At 42.7% G+C, this 16,093-nt stretch overlaps 2 protein-coding genes across 2 annotated transcripts in view; one reads left to right on the top strand and one right to left on the bottom strand.

The window, feature by feature from the left end:
- Positions 1-16,093, bottom strand: part of LOC306908485 (uncharacterized protein) — a 236,329-nt gene that overhangs the window by 153,244 nt on the left and 66,992 nt on the right. The gene's annotated exons all lie outside the window — the stretch shown is intronic.
- LOC306908490 (NACHT, LRR and PYD domains-containing protein 3-like) overlaps positions 1-16,093 on the top strand; it is a 92,462-nt gene that overhangs the window by 36,783 nt on the left and 39,586 nt on the right. The gene's annotated exons all lie outside the window — the stretch shown is intronic.

Raw genomic sequence — 16,093 nt, 5'->3', positions numbered from 1 at the left:
GAACCTTAAAAAGACCAAAGTTATGATATTCCAGAAAAGGCATAGTCGACAAAACCAACATCACAACTTTAAACTCAACAACGTGCCTTTAGAGCAAACCCAAAACTACACATATCTCGGTATAAACATCAGTAACACCGGAAACTTAAACATGGCAGTGAACGACCTGAGAGACAAGGCACGAAGAGCTTTTTACGCTATCAAAAGGAACATAAAAATCGACATCCCAGCTGGAATTTGGCTTAAAATAATCCAATCCGTTATAGAACCAATAGCACTTTATGGATGTGAGGTTTGGGGTCCCCTCACCAACCAAGAGTTCACCAACAAACACCCAACTGAGACCCTGCAAACAGAAATGTGTAAAAACATTCTACGGGTACAACGCAAAACCCCAAACAACGCCTGCAGAGCAGAATTAGGACTATATCCTCTAATAATTAAAATACAAAAAAGAGCGATTAAATTCTATAACCACCTTAAGAACAGCGATACAGAATCACTCCATCACAAAGCCTTACGTCATCAGGAGCTGAACCCAGAGAAAAGTTGTCTCATCCAACTGATCTCAGAACTAACTCTAAAACCCCAAACGTGTCCAACTGAACCCCAAACTCCAGGGGTAAACACAAAAAGAAAAATATCTCAAACACTGGACAGAAGCAACAGCTCAGCAAAGTAAACTTGAATGCTATCGGTCATTAAACAGAGAATATAAAGCGGCAGAATACCTCAAAAGCGTCTCAGACCCTAAACTAAGAAAAGTGTTGACCATGTACAGACTCAGTGAACACAAGCTCACTGTGGAGACGGGCCGACACAGACAGACATGGACTCCAAGAGAAGAGCGACTGTGTCCACACTGCACACAGAGACAAGTGGAAACAGAGCTGCACTTCTTAACCTCGTGTCCAAACTATACGGACATCAGAGAAACATTCTTCCCCCAGTTCACAAACTTCCACAAAGACTTCAAGCAGTTTCAACAACAGGACAAGATCTCATACATACATACACATCACAACACAACACAACACAACACAACACAACACAACACAACACAACACAACACAACACTGACACAACACTGACACAACACTGACACAACACAACACTGACACAACAGGACAAGATCTCATACATACTGGGAGAAAAGCCCATCAGCTCAAACCTGACGGTGAGATACGTCAAGTCCTGTCACGACAGAAGAGCAACAACCAGCACAACACACACACAACACTGACACAACACACACAACACTGACACAACACACACAACACTGACACAACACAACACTGACACAACACACACAACACTGACACAACACACACAACACTGACACAACACAACACTGACACAACACAACACACACAACACAACTCTGACACAACACAACACACACAACACACACAACACACACAACACTGACACAACACAGACACAACACAGACACAACACAACACACACAACACTGACACAACACAACACAGACACAACACAACACAGACACAACACTGACACAACACTGACACAACACACACAACACTGACACAACAACAGGACAAGATCTCATACATACTGGGAGAAAAGCCCATCAGCTCAAACCTGACGGCGAGATACGTCAAGTCCTGTCACGACAGAAGAGCAACAACCAGCACAACACAACACTGACACAACACACACAACACTGACACAACACACACAACACTGACACAACACAAACAACACACACAACACTGACACAACACACACAACACTGACACAACAGGACAAGATCTCATACATACTGGGAGAAAAGCCCATCAGCTCAAACCTGACGGTGAGATACGTCAAGTCCTGTCACGACAGAAGAGCAACAACCAGCACAACACACACAACACTGACACAACACACACAACACTGACACAACACACACAACACTGACACAACACACACAACACACACAACACTGACACAACACAGACACAACACAACACTGACACAACACAACACTGACACAACACAACACAGACACAACACACACACACAACACAGACACAACACACACAACACTGACACAACACAACACTGACACAACACAGACACAACACAACACAACACTGACACAACACACACAACACAATACTGACACAACACAACACACACAACACTGACACAACACACACAACACTGACACAACACACACAACACAGACAACACTGACACAACACAGACAACACTGACACAACACACACAACACAGACACAACACACACAACACTGACACAACACACACAACACAGACACAACACACACAACACTGACACAACACAACACTGACACAACACACACAACACTGACACAACACACACAACACTGACACAACACACACAACACTGACACAACACAGACAACACTGACACAACACACACAACACAGACAACACTGACACAACACACACAACACAGACACAACACTGACACAACACAACACTGACACAACACAACACACACAACACACACAACACAACTCTGACACAACACAACACACACAACACTGACACAACACAGACACAACACTGACACAACACAGACACAACACAGACACAACACAGACACAACACAACACACACAACACTGACACAACACAACACTGACACAACACTGACACAACACTGACACAACACAACACAGACACAACACAACACAGACACAACACAGACACAACACACACAACACTGACACAACACTGACACAACACACACAACACTGACACAACAACAGGACAAGATCTCATACATACTGGGAGAAAAGCCCATCAGCTCAAACCTGACGGCGAGATACGTCAAGTCCTGTCACGACAGAAGAGCGACAACCAGCACAACACACACAACACACACAACACTGACACAACACTGACACAACACACACAACACTGACACAACACTGACACAACACTGACACAACACACACAACACTGACACAACACACACAACACTGACACAACACTGACACAACACTGACACAACACACACAACACTGACACAACACAGACACAACACAACACACACAACACTGACACAACACAACACTGACACAACACAACACAGACACAACACACACAACACAGACACAACACACACAACACTGACACAACACAACACTGACACAACACAGACACAACACAACACAACACTGACACAACACACACAACACAACACAATACTGACACAACACACACAACACTGACACAACACACACAACACACACAACACTGACACAACACACACAACACAGACAACACTGACACAACACAGACAACACTGACACAACACACACAACACAGACACAACACACACAACACTGACACAACACACACAACACAGACACAACACACACAACACTGACACAACACAACACTGACACAACACAGACAACACTGACACAACACACACAACACTGACACAACACTGACACAACACACACAACACTGACACAACACACACAACACACACAACACAGACACAACACAGACACAACACAACACACACAACACTGACACAACACAACACTGACACAACACAACACAGACACAACACACACAACACAGACACAACACACACAACACTGACACAACACAACACTGACACAACACAGACACAACACAACACAACACTGACACAACACACACAACACAATACTGACACAACACAACACTGACACAACACACACAACACAGACAACACTGACACAACACAGACAACACTGACACAACACACACAACACAGACACAACACACACAACACTGACACAACACACACAACACAGACACAACACACACAACACTGACACAACACAACACTGACACAACACAGACAACACTGACACAACACACACAACACTGACACAACACTGACACAACACACACAACACTGACACAACACACACAACACACACAACACACACAACACAGACAACACTGACACAACACACACAACACAGACAACACTGACACAACACACACAACACTGACACAACACAACACTGACACAACACAACACACACAACACACACAACACAACTCTGACACAACACAACACTGACACAACACTGACACAACACAGACACAACACTGACACAACACAGACACAACACAGACACAACACAACACACACAACACTGACACAACACAACACTGACACAACACTGACACAACACAACACAGACACAACACAACACAGACACAACACAGACACAACACACACAACACTGACACAACACACACAACACTGACACAACAACAGGACAAGATCTCATACATACTGGGAGAAAAGCCCATCAGCTCAAACCTGACGGTGAGATACGTCAAGTCCTGTCACGACAGAAGAGCAACAACCAGCACAACACAACACAACACACACAACACTGACACAACACACACAACACTGACACAACACACACAACACTGACACAACACAACACTGACACAACACACACAACACTGACACAACACACACAACACTGACACAACACAACACTGACACAACACAACACACACAACACTGACACAACACTGACACAACACTGACACAACACACACAACACTGACACAACACAACACTGACACAACACAACACACACAACACAACACACACAACACAACACAACTCTGACACAACACAACACACACAACACACACAACACACACAACACAGACACAACACAGACACAACACACACAACACTGACACAACACAGACACAACACAACACACACAACACTGACACAACACAACACTGACACAACACTGACACAACACAGACACAACACAACACAGACACAACACACACAACACTGACACAACACACACAACACTGACACAACACACACAACACTGACACAACACACACAACACTGACACAACACACACAACACACACAACACTGACACAACACAACACTGACACAACACAACACACACAACACAACACACACAACACAACTCTGACACAACACAACACACACAACACACACAACACACACAACACAGACACAACACAGACACAACACACACAACACTGACACAACACAGACACAACACAGACACAACACAACACACACAACACAGACACAACACAGACACAACACAGACACAACACAACACACACAACACAACACTGACACAACACTGACACAACACAACACAGACACAACACAACACAACACAGACACAACACAGACACAACACTGACACAACACAACACACACAACACTGACACAACACACACAACACACACAACACTGACACAACACAACACACACTGCGGCGGAATCAGGTTGTTGTATCACTTCACTTGCATTTCTTTCATATTAGTGTATTTTATTCATAGCATACATTGTTAATTATCACTGTCGTTGCTAACTTAACCAGGAGAGGGTTATTGAGATATCAGGATATTTACTTGAAGATCCTAAACCAAAACACTCAGCGCCGTTAGCATAGCACAAGCGTGCTAGCGGGCTTTCTGTTTACATTGCTAAATATCATCTCGCCTTCTAGCTGTCTTGTGTGCTAACGGTTTCTCTCTAAAGCATATATACTAAGATTCATCGAGCAACCTTAGTAAGTTGGAATTACTCTTCAAACCCGGTGAGTTATGGCTTCTTCTCTTATTATTGTCACTTGCACCTCATGTCATATGTTTAGCTTAGCCTTCTCTGTCAGCGGCGAGGGCTTTACATGCGATAAATGCAGGGAAATAGCTAGGCTGACAGAGAAGATCACAGTATTAGAGTCTCGCATCCAATCTTTATCTGAGGATAGTAAGAATGTAAGGAGCTTAGAAAACACTTTGGATGCGAGCAATATTAGCGCGCACAGTTCGGTTCCGGTTGAACAACCCCCGCAGCTGGGAAACTTTGTGACTGTGAGACGGTGTAGTCGCAGGTCAAAACATCACTCAAACGTTCCGACTACAGTCTCAAACAGGTTTGCCCCGCTCAGCGACGCACCGACTGAGAAACCTGCTGAAAGTGCCCTAGTTATCGGTGATTCTATTGTTCGGAACGTTAACATAGAGGCACCAGCCACCATAGTCAAATGTTTACCGGGAGCCAGAGCGCCTGACATCAAGTCAAATTTAAATGTGCTGGCTAAGGCTAATCGTAAATTCAGTAAGATTGTTATTCACGTCGGCACAAATGATGTTCGACTCCGTCAATCGGAGATCACTAAAGATAATATTAAAGAGGTGTGTGAGCTCGCAAGCACGATGTCAGAAACTGTAATATTCTCTGGCCCCCTCCCCACTTATCGTGGTGATGAGATACATAGCAGAGTATCATCACTAAATGGCTGGTTGTCTGAGTGGTGCCTGCAGAATGATATTGTTTTTATAAATAACTGGAGGAGTTTTGAGGGCAGACCTGACCTGTTGAAAAGAGATGGTCTCCACCCCTCCTGGGCTGGAGCTTCTCTACTGTCTAGAAATATGGCACATAGTCTTAATGCTAAAACTTGACTCACTGGGGCCCAGGTCAGGGAGCAGACTGAATGGCTTAACCAACGGTCTGCTTGCCGTCTCACGTTGCAGAACACACATAATACACAACATGCGATAATACTTTCTCCCAAACATCATAAAATAGAGACTGTGTCTGTCCCCCGGATTAGTAAACATAAAATAAAGCGTAAACCTCTCAAAGGTAATTTAGTTAACGTTAAACTAACTAAACATGAACATAATACAGATAATCAACTGTTACGACTCGGATTGCTAAATATTAGATCTCTTTCTAATAAAGCACTTTTTGTAAATGATATGATAACAGATCATAAAATAGACATGTTCTGTCTCACAGAAACATGGCTAAAGCCAGATGATTATATTGCGTTAAATGAGTCTGTCCCCCAAGATTATTATTATAAACACGAGCCTCGCCTAAAAGGCAGAGGGGGAGGTGTTGCTGCACTTTACCGTAACTCTTTTAGCATTTCCCAGAAGTCTAATCCTAAATACAATTCTTTTGAAGTCATGGTACTTGATGCATCAATACCTAATACTAAGGACAAAACATCTTTAAAATTTATTCTGGCTATTGTATATAGGCCTCCAGGGCACCACACAGATTTTATTAAAGAATTTGGTGGGTTCTTATCAGAACTAGTACTGTCTGCAGACAGAGTCCTTGTTGCTGGGGACTTTAACGTTCATGTAGATAATGATACAGATGCGTTAGGAATGGCTTTTAAAGACACTCTTAACTCCATGGGCGTTAGTCAACATGTGTCAGGACCTACTCACCTTCGTAATCATACTTTAGATTTAATTTTGTCTTACGGTATAAACGTGGTCGATGTTAAAATCCTTCAGCAGAGCGAAGACATCTCAGATCATTATCTGGTATCATGCTTGCTTCACTACCCAATGGTGGCAAATCAAACTCCAAGTTACAAATATTGTAGAACAATAACTTCGACTACAAAAGGTGCGTTTCTTGATAATTTGCCTGAATTGTCTCAAATTTCTAGCATGAGTAATAACGTTGAAGATCTTGACTTTACCATTAAAAATATTAATGCCACCTTCTCGGAAGCGCTAGACATAGTTGCTCCCTTGCGCTTAAAGAAGATTAAAAATGACAGACCGACACCGTGGAAAAATGAACACACTCAGGCTCTAAAGAAAGCGGCACGAAAAATGGAGCGCAACTTTAAGAAGAATAAATTAGAGGTATTTCGTACTGCCTGGAAGGATAGTACAAAAAAATACAGGAAAGCCCTAAAAACTTCTCGATCCGCCTACATTTCATCATTAATAGAAGAAAACCAAAATAACCCTAGGTTTTTATTTGATACAGTGGCTAAATTAACCAAAAATAAATCGTCAGCGACTTCTGATGCTGTATACCAGCATAGCAGTGATGATTTTATGAACTATTTCACTAATAAAATCCAAGATATTCGAGAGAAAATTATAACTATGCAACCAGATGCGAAACCCGCTGAACAAACGACTTACTACAGCACCCCTAAGGAGAAATTATGTTTATTTTCAACTATAGATCACGATGAACTATCGAAAATCATTAGATCATCTAAATCGACTACATGCATGCTAGACCCTATACCTACAAATCTTCTGAAAGAGATGCTCCCAGAAATTATAGATCCTCTACTTAGCATTATTAACTCATCTCTGACATTAGGACATGTGCCTAAAGCATATAAGGTGGCTGTTATAAGGCCCCTTGTCAAAAAACCCCATCTGGACCCTGGAGAATTAGTTAACTATAGACCTATTTCGAATCTACCTTTCTTATCTAAAGTTCTGGAAAAAGTAGTCTCAACTCAAATATGTTCCTTCCTCCAAAGGAATGAGATTAATGAAGATTTCCAGTCTGGATTTAGAGCACATCACAGTACAGAGACTGCTCTGATTAGAGTTACAAATGATCTGTTTATGGCGTCCGACCGAGGTTGTATCTCCTTATTGGTGCTGCTAGATCTTAGTGCTGCATTCGACACCATTGACCACAGCATGCTCCTACATAGACTTGAAAATGATGTCGGTATTAAGGAAATAGCTTTGAAATGGCTTAGATCTTATTTATGCGACCGTTTCCAATATGTAAAAATAAACAATGAGGTATCACGCAAATCGCAAGTCCAGTACGGTGTACCACAGGGCTCAGTACTAGGGCCTATGCTCTTCGCATTATACATGTTACCCCTAGGAGATATAATAAAGCGACACGGAATAAGCTTTCACTGCTATGCTGATGATACGCAACTTTATATTTCCTCGAAGCCTCACGAAACACAGCAATTCCATCGAATAGTGGAATGCATTGTCGATATAAAAAAGTGGATGAGTAGCAATTTTTTATTACTGAACTCGGACAAAACTGAAGTGTTACTTATCGGACCGAAAACCGCCCTACGTAACAACCAAGAATACTGTTTAACTATTGATGGATGTTCCATAAAACCCTCATCTTCAACTAAGAATCTTGGCTTTATATTTGATAGTACTCTGTCATTTGAGAACCAGGTCGCCAACACCTGTAAGATTGCGTTTTTCCATCTTAAAAATATATCTAAATTACGTCATATGCTGTCATCATCAGATGCGGAGAAGCTTATACATGCCTTTATGACATCAAGACTAGATTACTGTAATGCACTATTAGGTGGTTGCCCTGCAGGCCTATTACAAAAACTCCAACTGGTCCAAAATGCGGCAGCTCGAGTTCTTACACGTACAAAAAAGTATGAGCATATTAGCCCGGTTCTGTCAACCTTGCACTGGTTACCTATAAAGCATCGCATAAATTTTAAAATCTTGCTTATTACCTATAAAGCCTTGCATGGTTTAGCTCCTCACTACTTGAGAGAACTTCTTACGTATTATAGTCCATCACGTGCACTACGCTCTCAGGCGTCAGGTCAGCTGGTAATACCTAGAATTTCAAAATCAAGTGCAGGCGGCAGATCCTTTTCCTATCTAGCGCCTAAACTTTGGAACAGTCTTCCCTGCAATGTCCGGGAGGCGGACACACTCTGTCAGTTTAAATCTAGACTAAAGACGCATCTTTTTAATCTTGCATACACTAGATTATCATAATATATGTATTTCAAAGATCTAGGCTGCACTAGTTAGATCAACCGGAACCAGGGACACTTCCAATAACAACTGATGCATTTGTTGCATCAAAGAGTGCAGAACAGTACTCTACTCTCAGCCAGTCTTGTCTCATTGTTCCAAGGTTACAAGAGCGGAGCGGGCAGGGCGCAATCCATTCCTAGACCTGACAAATGCTGAACGAAGGAAGTGACGTCCCTACAAAACTTCAGTCGCTATTTGATTATTAATGATAATTTTAAATCTAATTTATTTTTTATTTTCGCCTTGTTGTGCAAGCACTGTTGAGCTTGTGCAGAGGCTGCAGTTTTTGCCAGAGGGGAACTGGAATCCCCTGGTTAGGCCTGGTTTCCCTCCGAGGTTTTTTTTCTCCTCCAATGGAGTTTTGGGTTCCTCGCCACCGTTTGCATACTGTTTTGCACTGTTTTGCCTGGCCGGGGGGGCTGCTAGAATTTGGTAGTCTTATTTAATTAACACTGCATATAGGAATTTATTGTGTGTCTGATATTTGACCTGTGTTTTGAATTTAACCTTTTATGTTTTACTTATAGTAATTTTTTCTTGTACAGCTGCTTTGTAACAATGAAAATTGTAAAAAGCGCTATATAAATAAAGCTGACTTGACTTGACAACACACACAACACAGACAACACTGACACAACACAGACAACACTGACACAACACAGACACAACACACACAACACTGACACAACACACACAACACAGACACAACACACACAACACTGACACAACACAACACTGACACAACACACACAACACAGACAACACTGACACAACACAACACACACAACACTGACACAACACACACAACACACACAACACAGACAACACTGACACAACACACACAACACAGACAACACTGACACAACACACACACAACACACACACAACACAGACACAACACTGACACAACACAACACTGACACAACACTGACACAACACACACAAACTGACACAACACACACAAACTGACACAACACACACAAACTGACACAACACACACAACACTGACACAACACACACAACACTGACACAACACAGACACAACACTGACACAACACAACACACACAACACAACACACACAACACTGACACAACACACACAACACACACAACACTGACACAACACAGACAACACTGACACAACACACAACACAGACAACACTGACACAACACACACAACACAGACACAACACAACACTGACACAACACTGACACAACACACACAACACAGACACAACACACACAACACAGACAACACTGACACAACACTGACACAACACTGACACAACACTGACACAACACACACAACACAGACACAACACAGACAACACTGACACAACACACACAACACAGACACAACACTGACACAACACTGACACAACACACACAACACAGACACAACACACACAACACTGACACAACACAACACTGACACAACACTGACACAACACACACAACACAGACACAACACACACAACACTGACACAACACACACAACACTGACACAACACAACACACACAACACTGACACAACACACACAACACAGACACAACACACACAACACTGACACAACACAACACACACAACACAACACACACAACACAACTCTGACACAACACAACACACACAACACACACAACACACACACAACACAGACACAACACAGACACAACACACACAACACTGACACAACACAGACACAACACAGACACAACACAACACACACAACACTGACACAACACAACACTGACACAACACTGACACAACACAACACAGACACAACACAACACAGACACAACACACACAACACTGACACAACACAACACTGACACAACACAGACACAACACAACACTGACACAACACAACACACACAACACAACACAATACTGACACAACACAACACACACAACACTGACACAACACACACAACACACACAACACTGACACAACACACACAACACAGACAACACTGACACAACACACACAACACAGACACAACACACACAACACTGACACAACACAACACACACAACACAACACACACAACACAACTCTGACACAACACAACACACACAACACACACAACACACACAACACAGACACAACACACACAACACTGACACAACACAGACACAACACAGACACAACACAACACACACAACACTGACACAACACAACACTGACACAACACTGACACAACACAACACAGACACAACACACACAACACTGACACAACACAACACTGACACAACACAGACACAACACAACACTGACACAACACAACACACACAACACAACACAATACTGACACAACACACACAACACTGACACAACACACACAACACACACAACACTGACACAACACACACAACACAGACAACACTGACACAACACAGACAACACTGACACAACACACACAACACAGACACAACACACACAACACTGACACAACACACACAACACTGACACAACACAACACTGACACAACACACACAACACAGACAACACTGACACAACACACACAACACACACAACACAGACAACACTGACACAACACACACAACACTGACACAACACACACAACACAGACAACACTGACACAACACACACACAACACAGACACAACACTGACACAACACAACACTGACACAACACTGACACAACACTGACACAACACTGACACAACACACACAACACTGACACAACACTGACACAACACACACAACACACACACAAACTGACACAACACAACACTGACACAACACTGACACAACACTGACACAACACACACAAACTGACACAACACACACAAACTGACACACCACACACAAACTGACACAACAAACACAACGCTGACACAACACACACAACACTGACACAACACACACAAACTGACACAACACACACAAACTGACACAACACACACAACACTGACACAACACAGACACAACACTGACACAACACAACACACACAACACAACACAACACTGACACAAAACAACACACACAACACTGACACAACACACACAACACTGACACAACACAGACAACACTGACACAACACACAACACAGACAACACTGACACAACACACACAACACAGACACAACACTGACACAACACTGACACAACACACACAACACACACAACACAGACACAACACACACAACACTGACACAACACAACACTGACACAACACACACAACACAGACAACACTGACACAACACACACAACACAGACACAACACACACAACACTGACACAACACAACACACACAACACTGACACAACACACACAACACAGACACAACACACACAACACTGACACAACACACACAACACACACAACACTGACACAACACTGACACAACACTGACACAACACTGACACAACACACCACACACAACACAGACACAACACTGACACAACACACACAACACTGACACAACACACACAACACACACACAAACTGACACAACACAACACTGACACAACACAGACACAACACAGACACACACAACACAGACACAACACAACACAACACACACACAAACTGACACAACACACACAACACACACAACACAACACAGACACAACACTGACACAACACTGACACAACACAACACACACAACACAACACAATACTGACACAACACAACACACACAACACTGACACAACACACACAACACAGACAACACTGACACAACACAGACAACACTGACACAACACACACAACACAGACACAACACACACAACACTGACACAACACACACAACACACACAACACAGACACAACACACACAACACAACACTGACACAACACACACAACACAGACAACACTGACACAACACACACAACACTGACACAACACAACACACACAACACTGACACAACACACACAACACACACAACACACACAACACAGACAACACTGACACAACACACACAACACAGACAACACTGACACAACACACACAACACTGACACAACACTGACACAACACAACACTGACACAACACTGACACAACACACACAACACACACACAAACTGACACAACACAACACTGACACAACACTGACACAACACACACAAACTGACACAACACACACAAACTGACACAACACACACAAACTGACACAACACACACAAACTGACACAACACACACAACACTGACACAACACACACAACACTGACACAACACACACAAACTGACACAACACACACAAACTGACACAACACACACAACACTGACACAACACACACAACACTGACACAACACAGACACAACACTGACACAACACAACACACACAACACAACACAACACTGACACAACACAACACACACAACACTGACACAACACACACAACACACACAACACTGACACAACACAGACAACACTGACACAACACACAACACAGACAACACTGACACAACACACAACACAGACAACACTGACACAACACACACAACACAGACACAACACTGACACAACACTGACACAACACACACAACACACACAACACAGACACAACACACACAACACTGACACAACACAACACTGACACAACACACACAACACAGACAACACTGACACAACACACACAACACTGACACAACACACACAACACAGACAACACTGACACTGACACAACACACACAACACAGACACAACACTGACACAACACTGACACAACACACACAACACAGACACAACACACACAACACTGACACAACACAACACTGACACAACACACACAACACAGACAACACTGACACAACACACACAACACAGACACAACACACACAACACTGACACAACACAACACACACAACACTGACACAACACACACAACACAGACACAACACACACAACACTGACACAACACAACACACACAACACTGACACAACACACACAACACAGACAACACTGACACAACACTGACACAACACTGACACAACACACCACACACAACACAGACACAACACTGACACAACACACACAACACTGACACAACACTGACACAACACACACAACACACACACAAACTGACACAACACAACACTGACACAACACACACAACACAGACACAACACAGACACACACACACACAACACAGACACAACACAACACACACACAAACTGACACAACACACACAACACACACAACACAGACACAACACTGACACAACACTGACACAACACTGACACAACACAACACACACAACACAACACAATACTGACACAACACAACACACACAACACTGACACAACACACACAACACAGACAACACTGACACAACACAGACAACACTGACACAACACACACAACACAGACACAACACACACAACACTGACACAACACACACAACACACACAACACTGACACAACACACACAACACAGACAACACTGACACAACACACACAACACACACACAACACTGACACAACACAACACACACAACACAACACAATACTGACACAACACAACACACACAACACTGACACAACACACACAACACACACAACACTGACACAACACACACAACACAGACAACACTGACACAACACACACAACACAGACAACACTGACACAACACACACAACACTGACACAACACTGACACAACACACACAACACAGACACAACACTGACACAACACTGACACAACACACACAACACTGACACAACACACACAACACACACACAAACTGACACAACACAACACTGACACAACACACACAACACAACACAGACACAACACAGACACACACACAACACAGACACAACACAACACACACACAAACTGACACAACATACACAACACACACAACACAACACAGACACAACACAGACACACACACACACACAACACTGACACAGGACACACAACACACACACAAACTGACACAACACAACACTGACACAACACACACAACACAACACTGACACAACACACACAAACTGACACAACACACACAAACTGACACAACACACACAAACTGACACAACACACACAAACTGACACAACACACACAAACTGACACTTATGACAGGATCCTGTCACTTTCACTGAGAACTTTTGTCAATACTTTGCACTTTTATGTCTGTATTGATGTGTACATATTGTTTCTTATATAGGATACTCTTATTTTATTTTATACAGAATGTTTATATTTAATTCTCCTGCTTTGGCAATGTAAAACACTTTTTATCATGCCAATAAAGCTTTTTTGAATCTTGAATCTTGATTCTCAACTTTAATGAGCCTCGGAGCGCCATCTGCTGGGTCATATAGACAGTGGTAGACTACCGCCACATTCATTTGTATTTATTTTTAAATTAACACATTTAGTTGTTTTGTGATGATTTAATAAGTCTTATGAACTGACACGTTAAAGAAACACTAAAGTCGAGTTAAGATGAGTTATTTGAAAGTCAAAG

This window comes from Barbatula barbatula (genome assembly GCF_947034865.1).
Source record: "Barbatula barbatula genome assembly, chromosome: 19".
Lineage (NCBI taxonomy): Eukaryota > Metazoa > Chordata > Actinopteri > Cypriniformes > Nemacheilidae > Barbatula > Barbatula barbatula.
The sequence above is the reverse complement of the archived record's forward strand: the minus strand, read 5'-3'. Positions and strand labels throughout refer to the sequence as shown.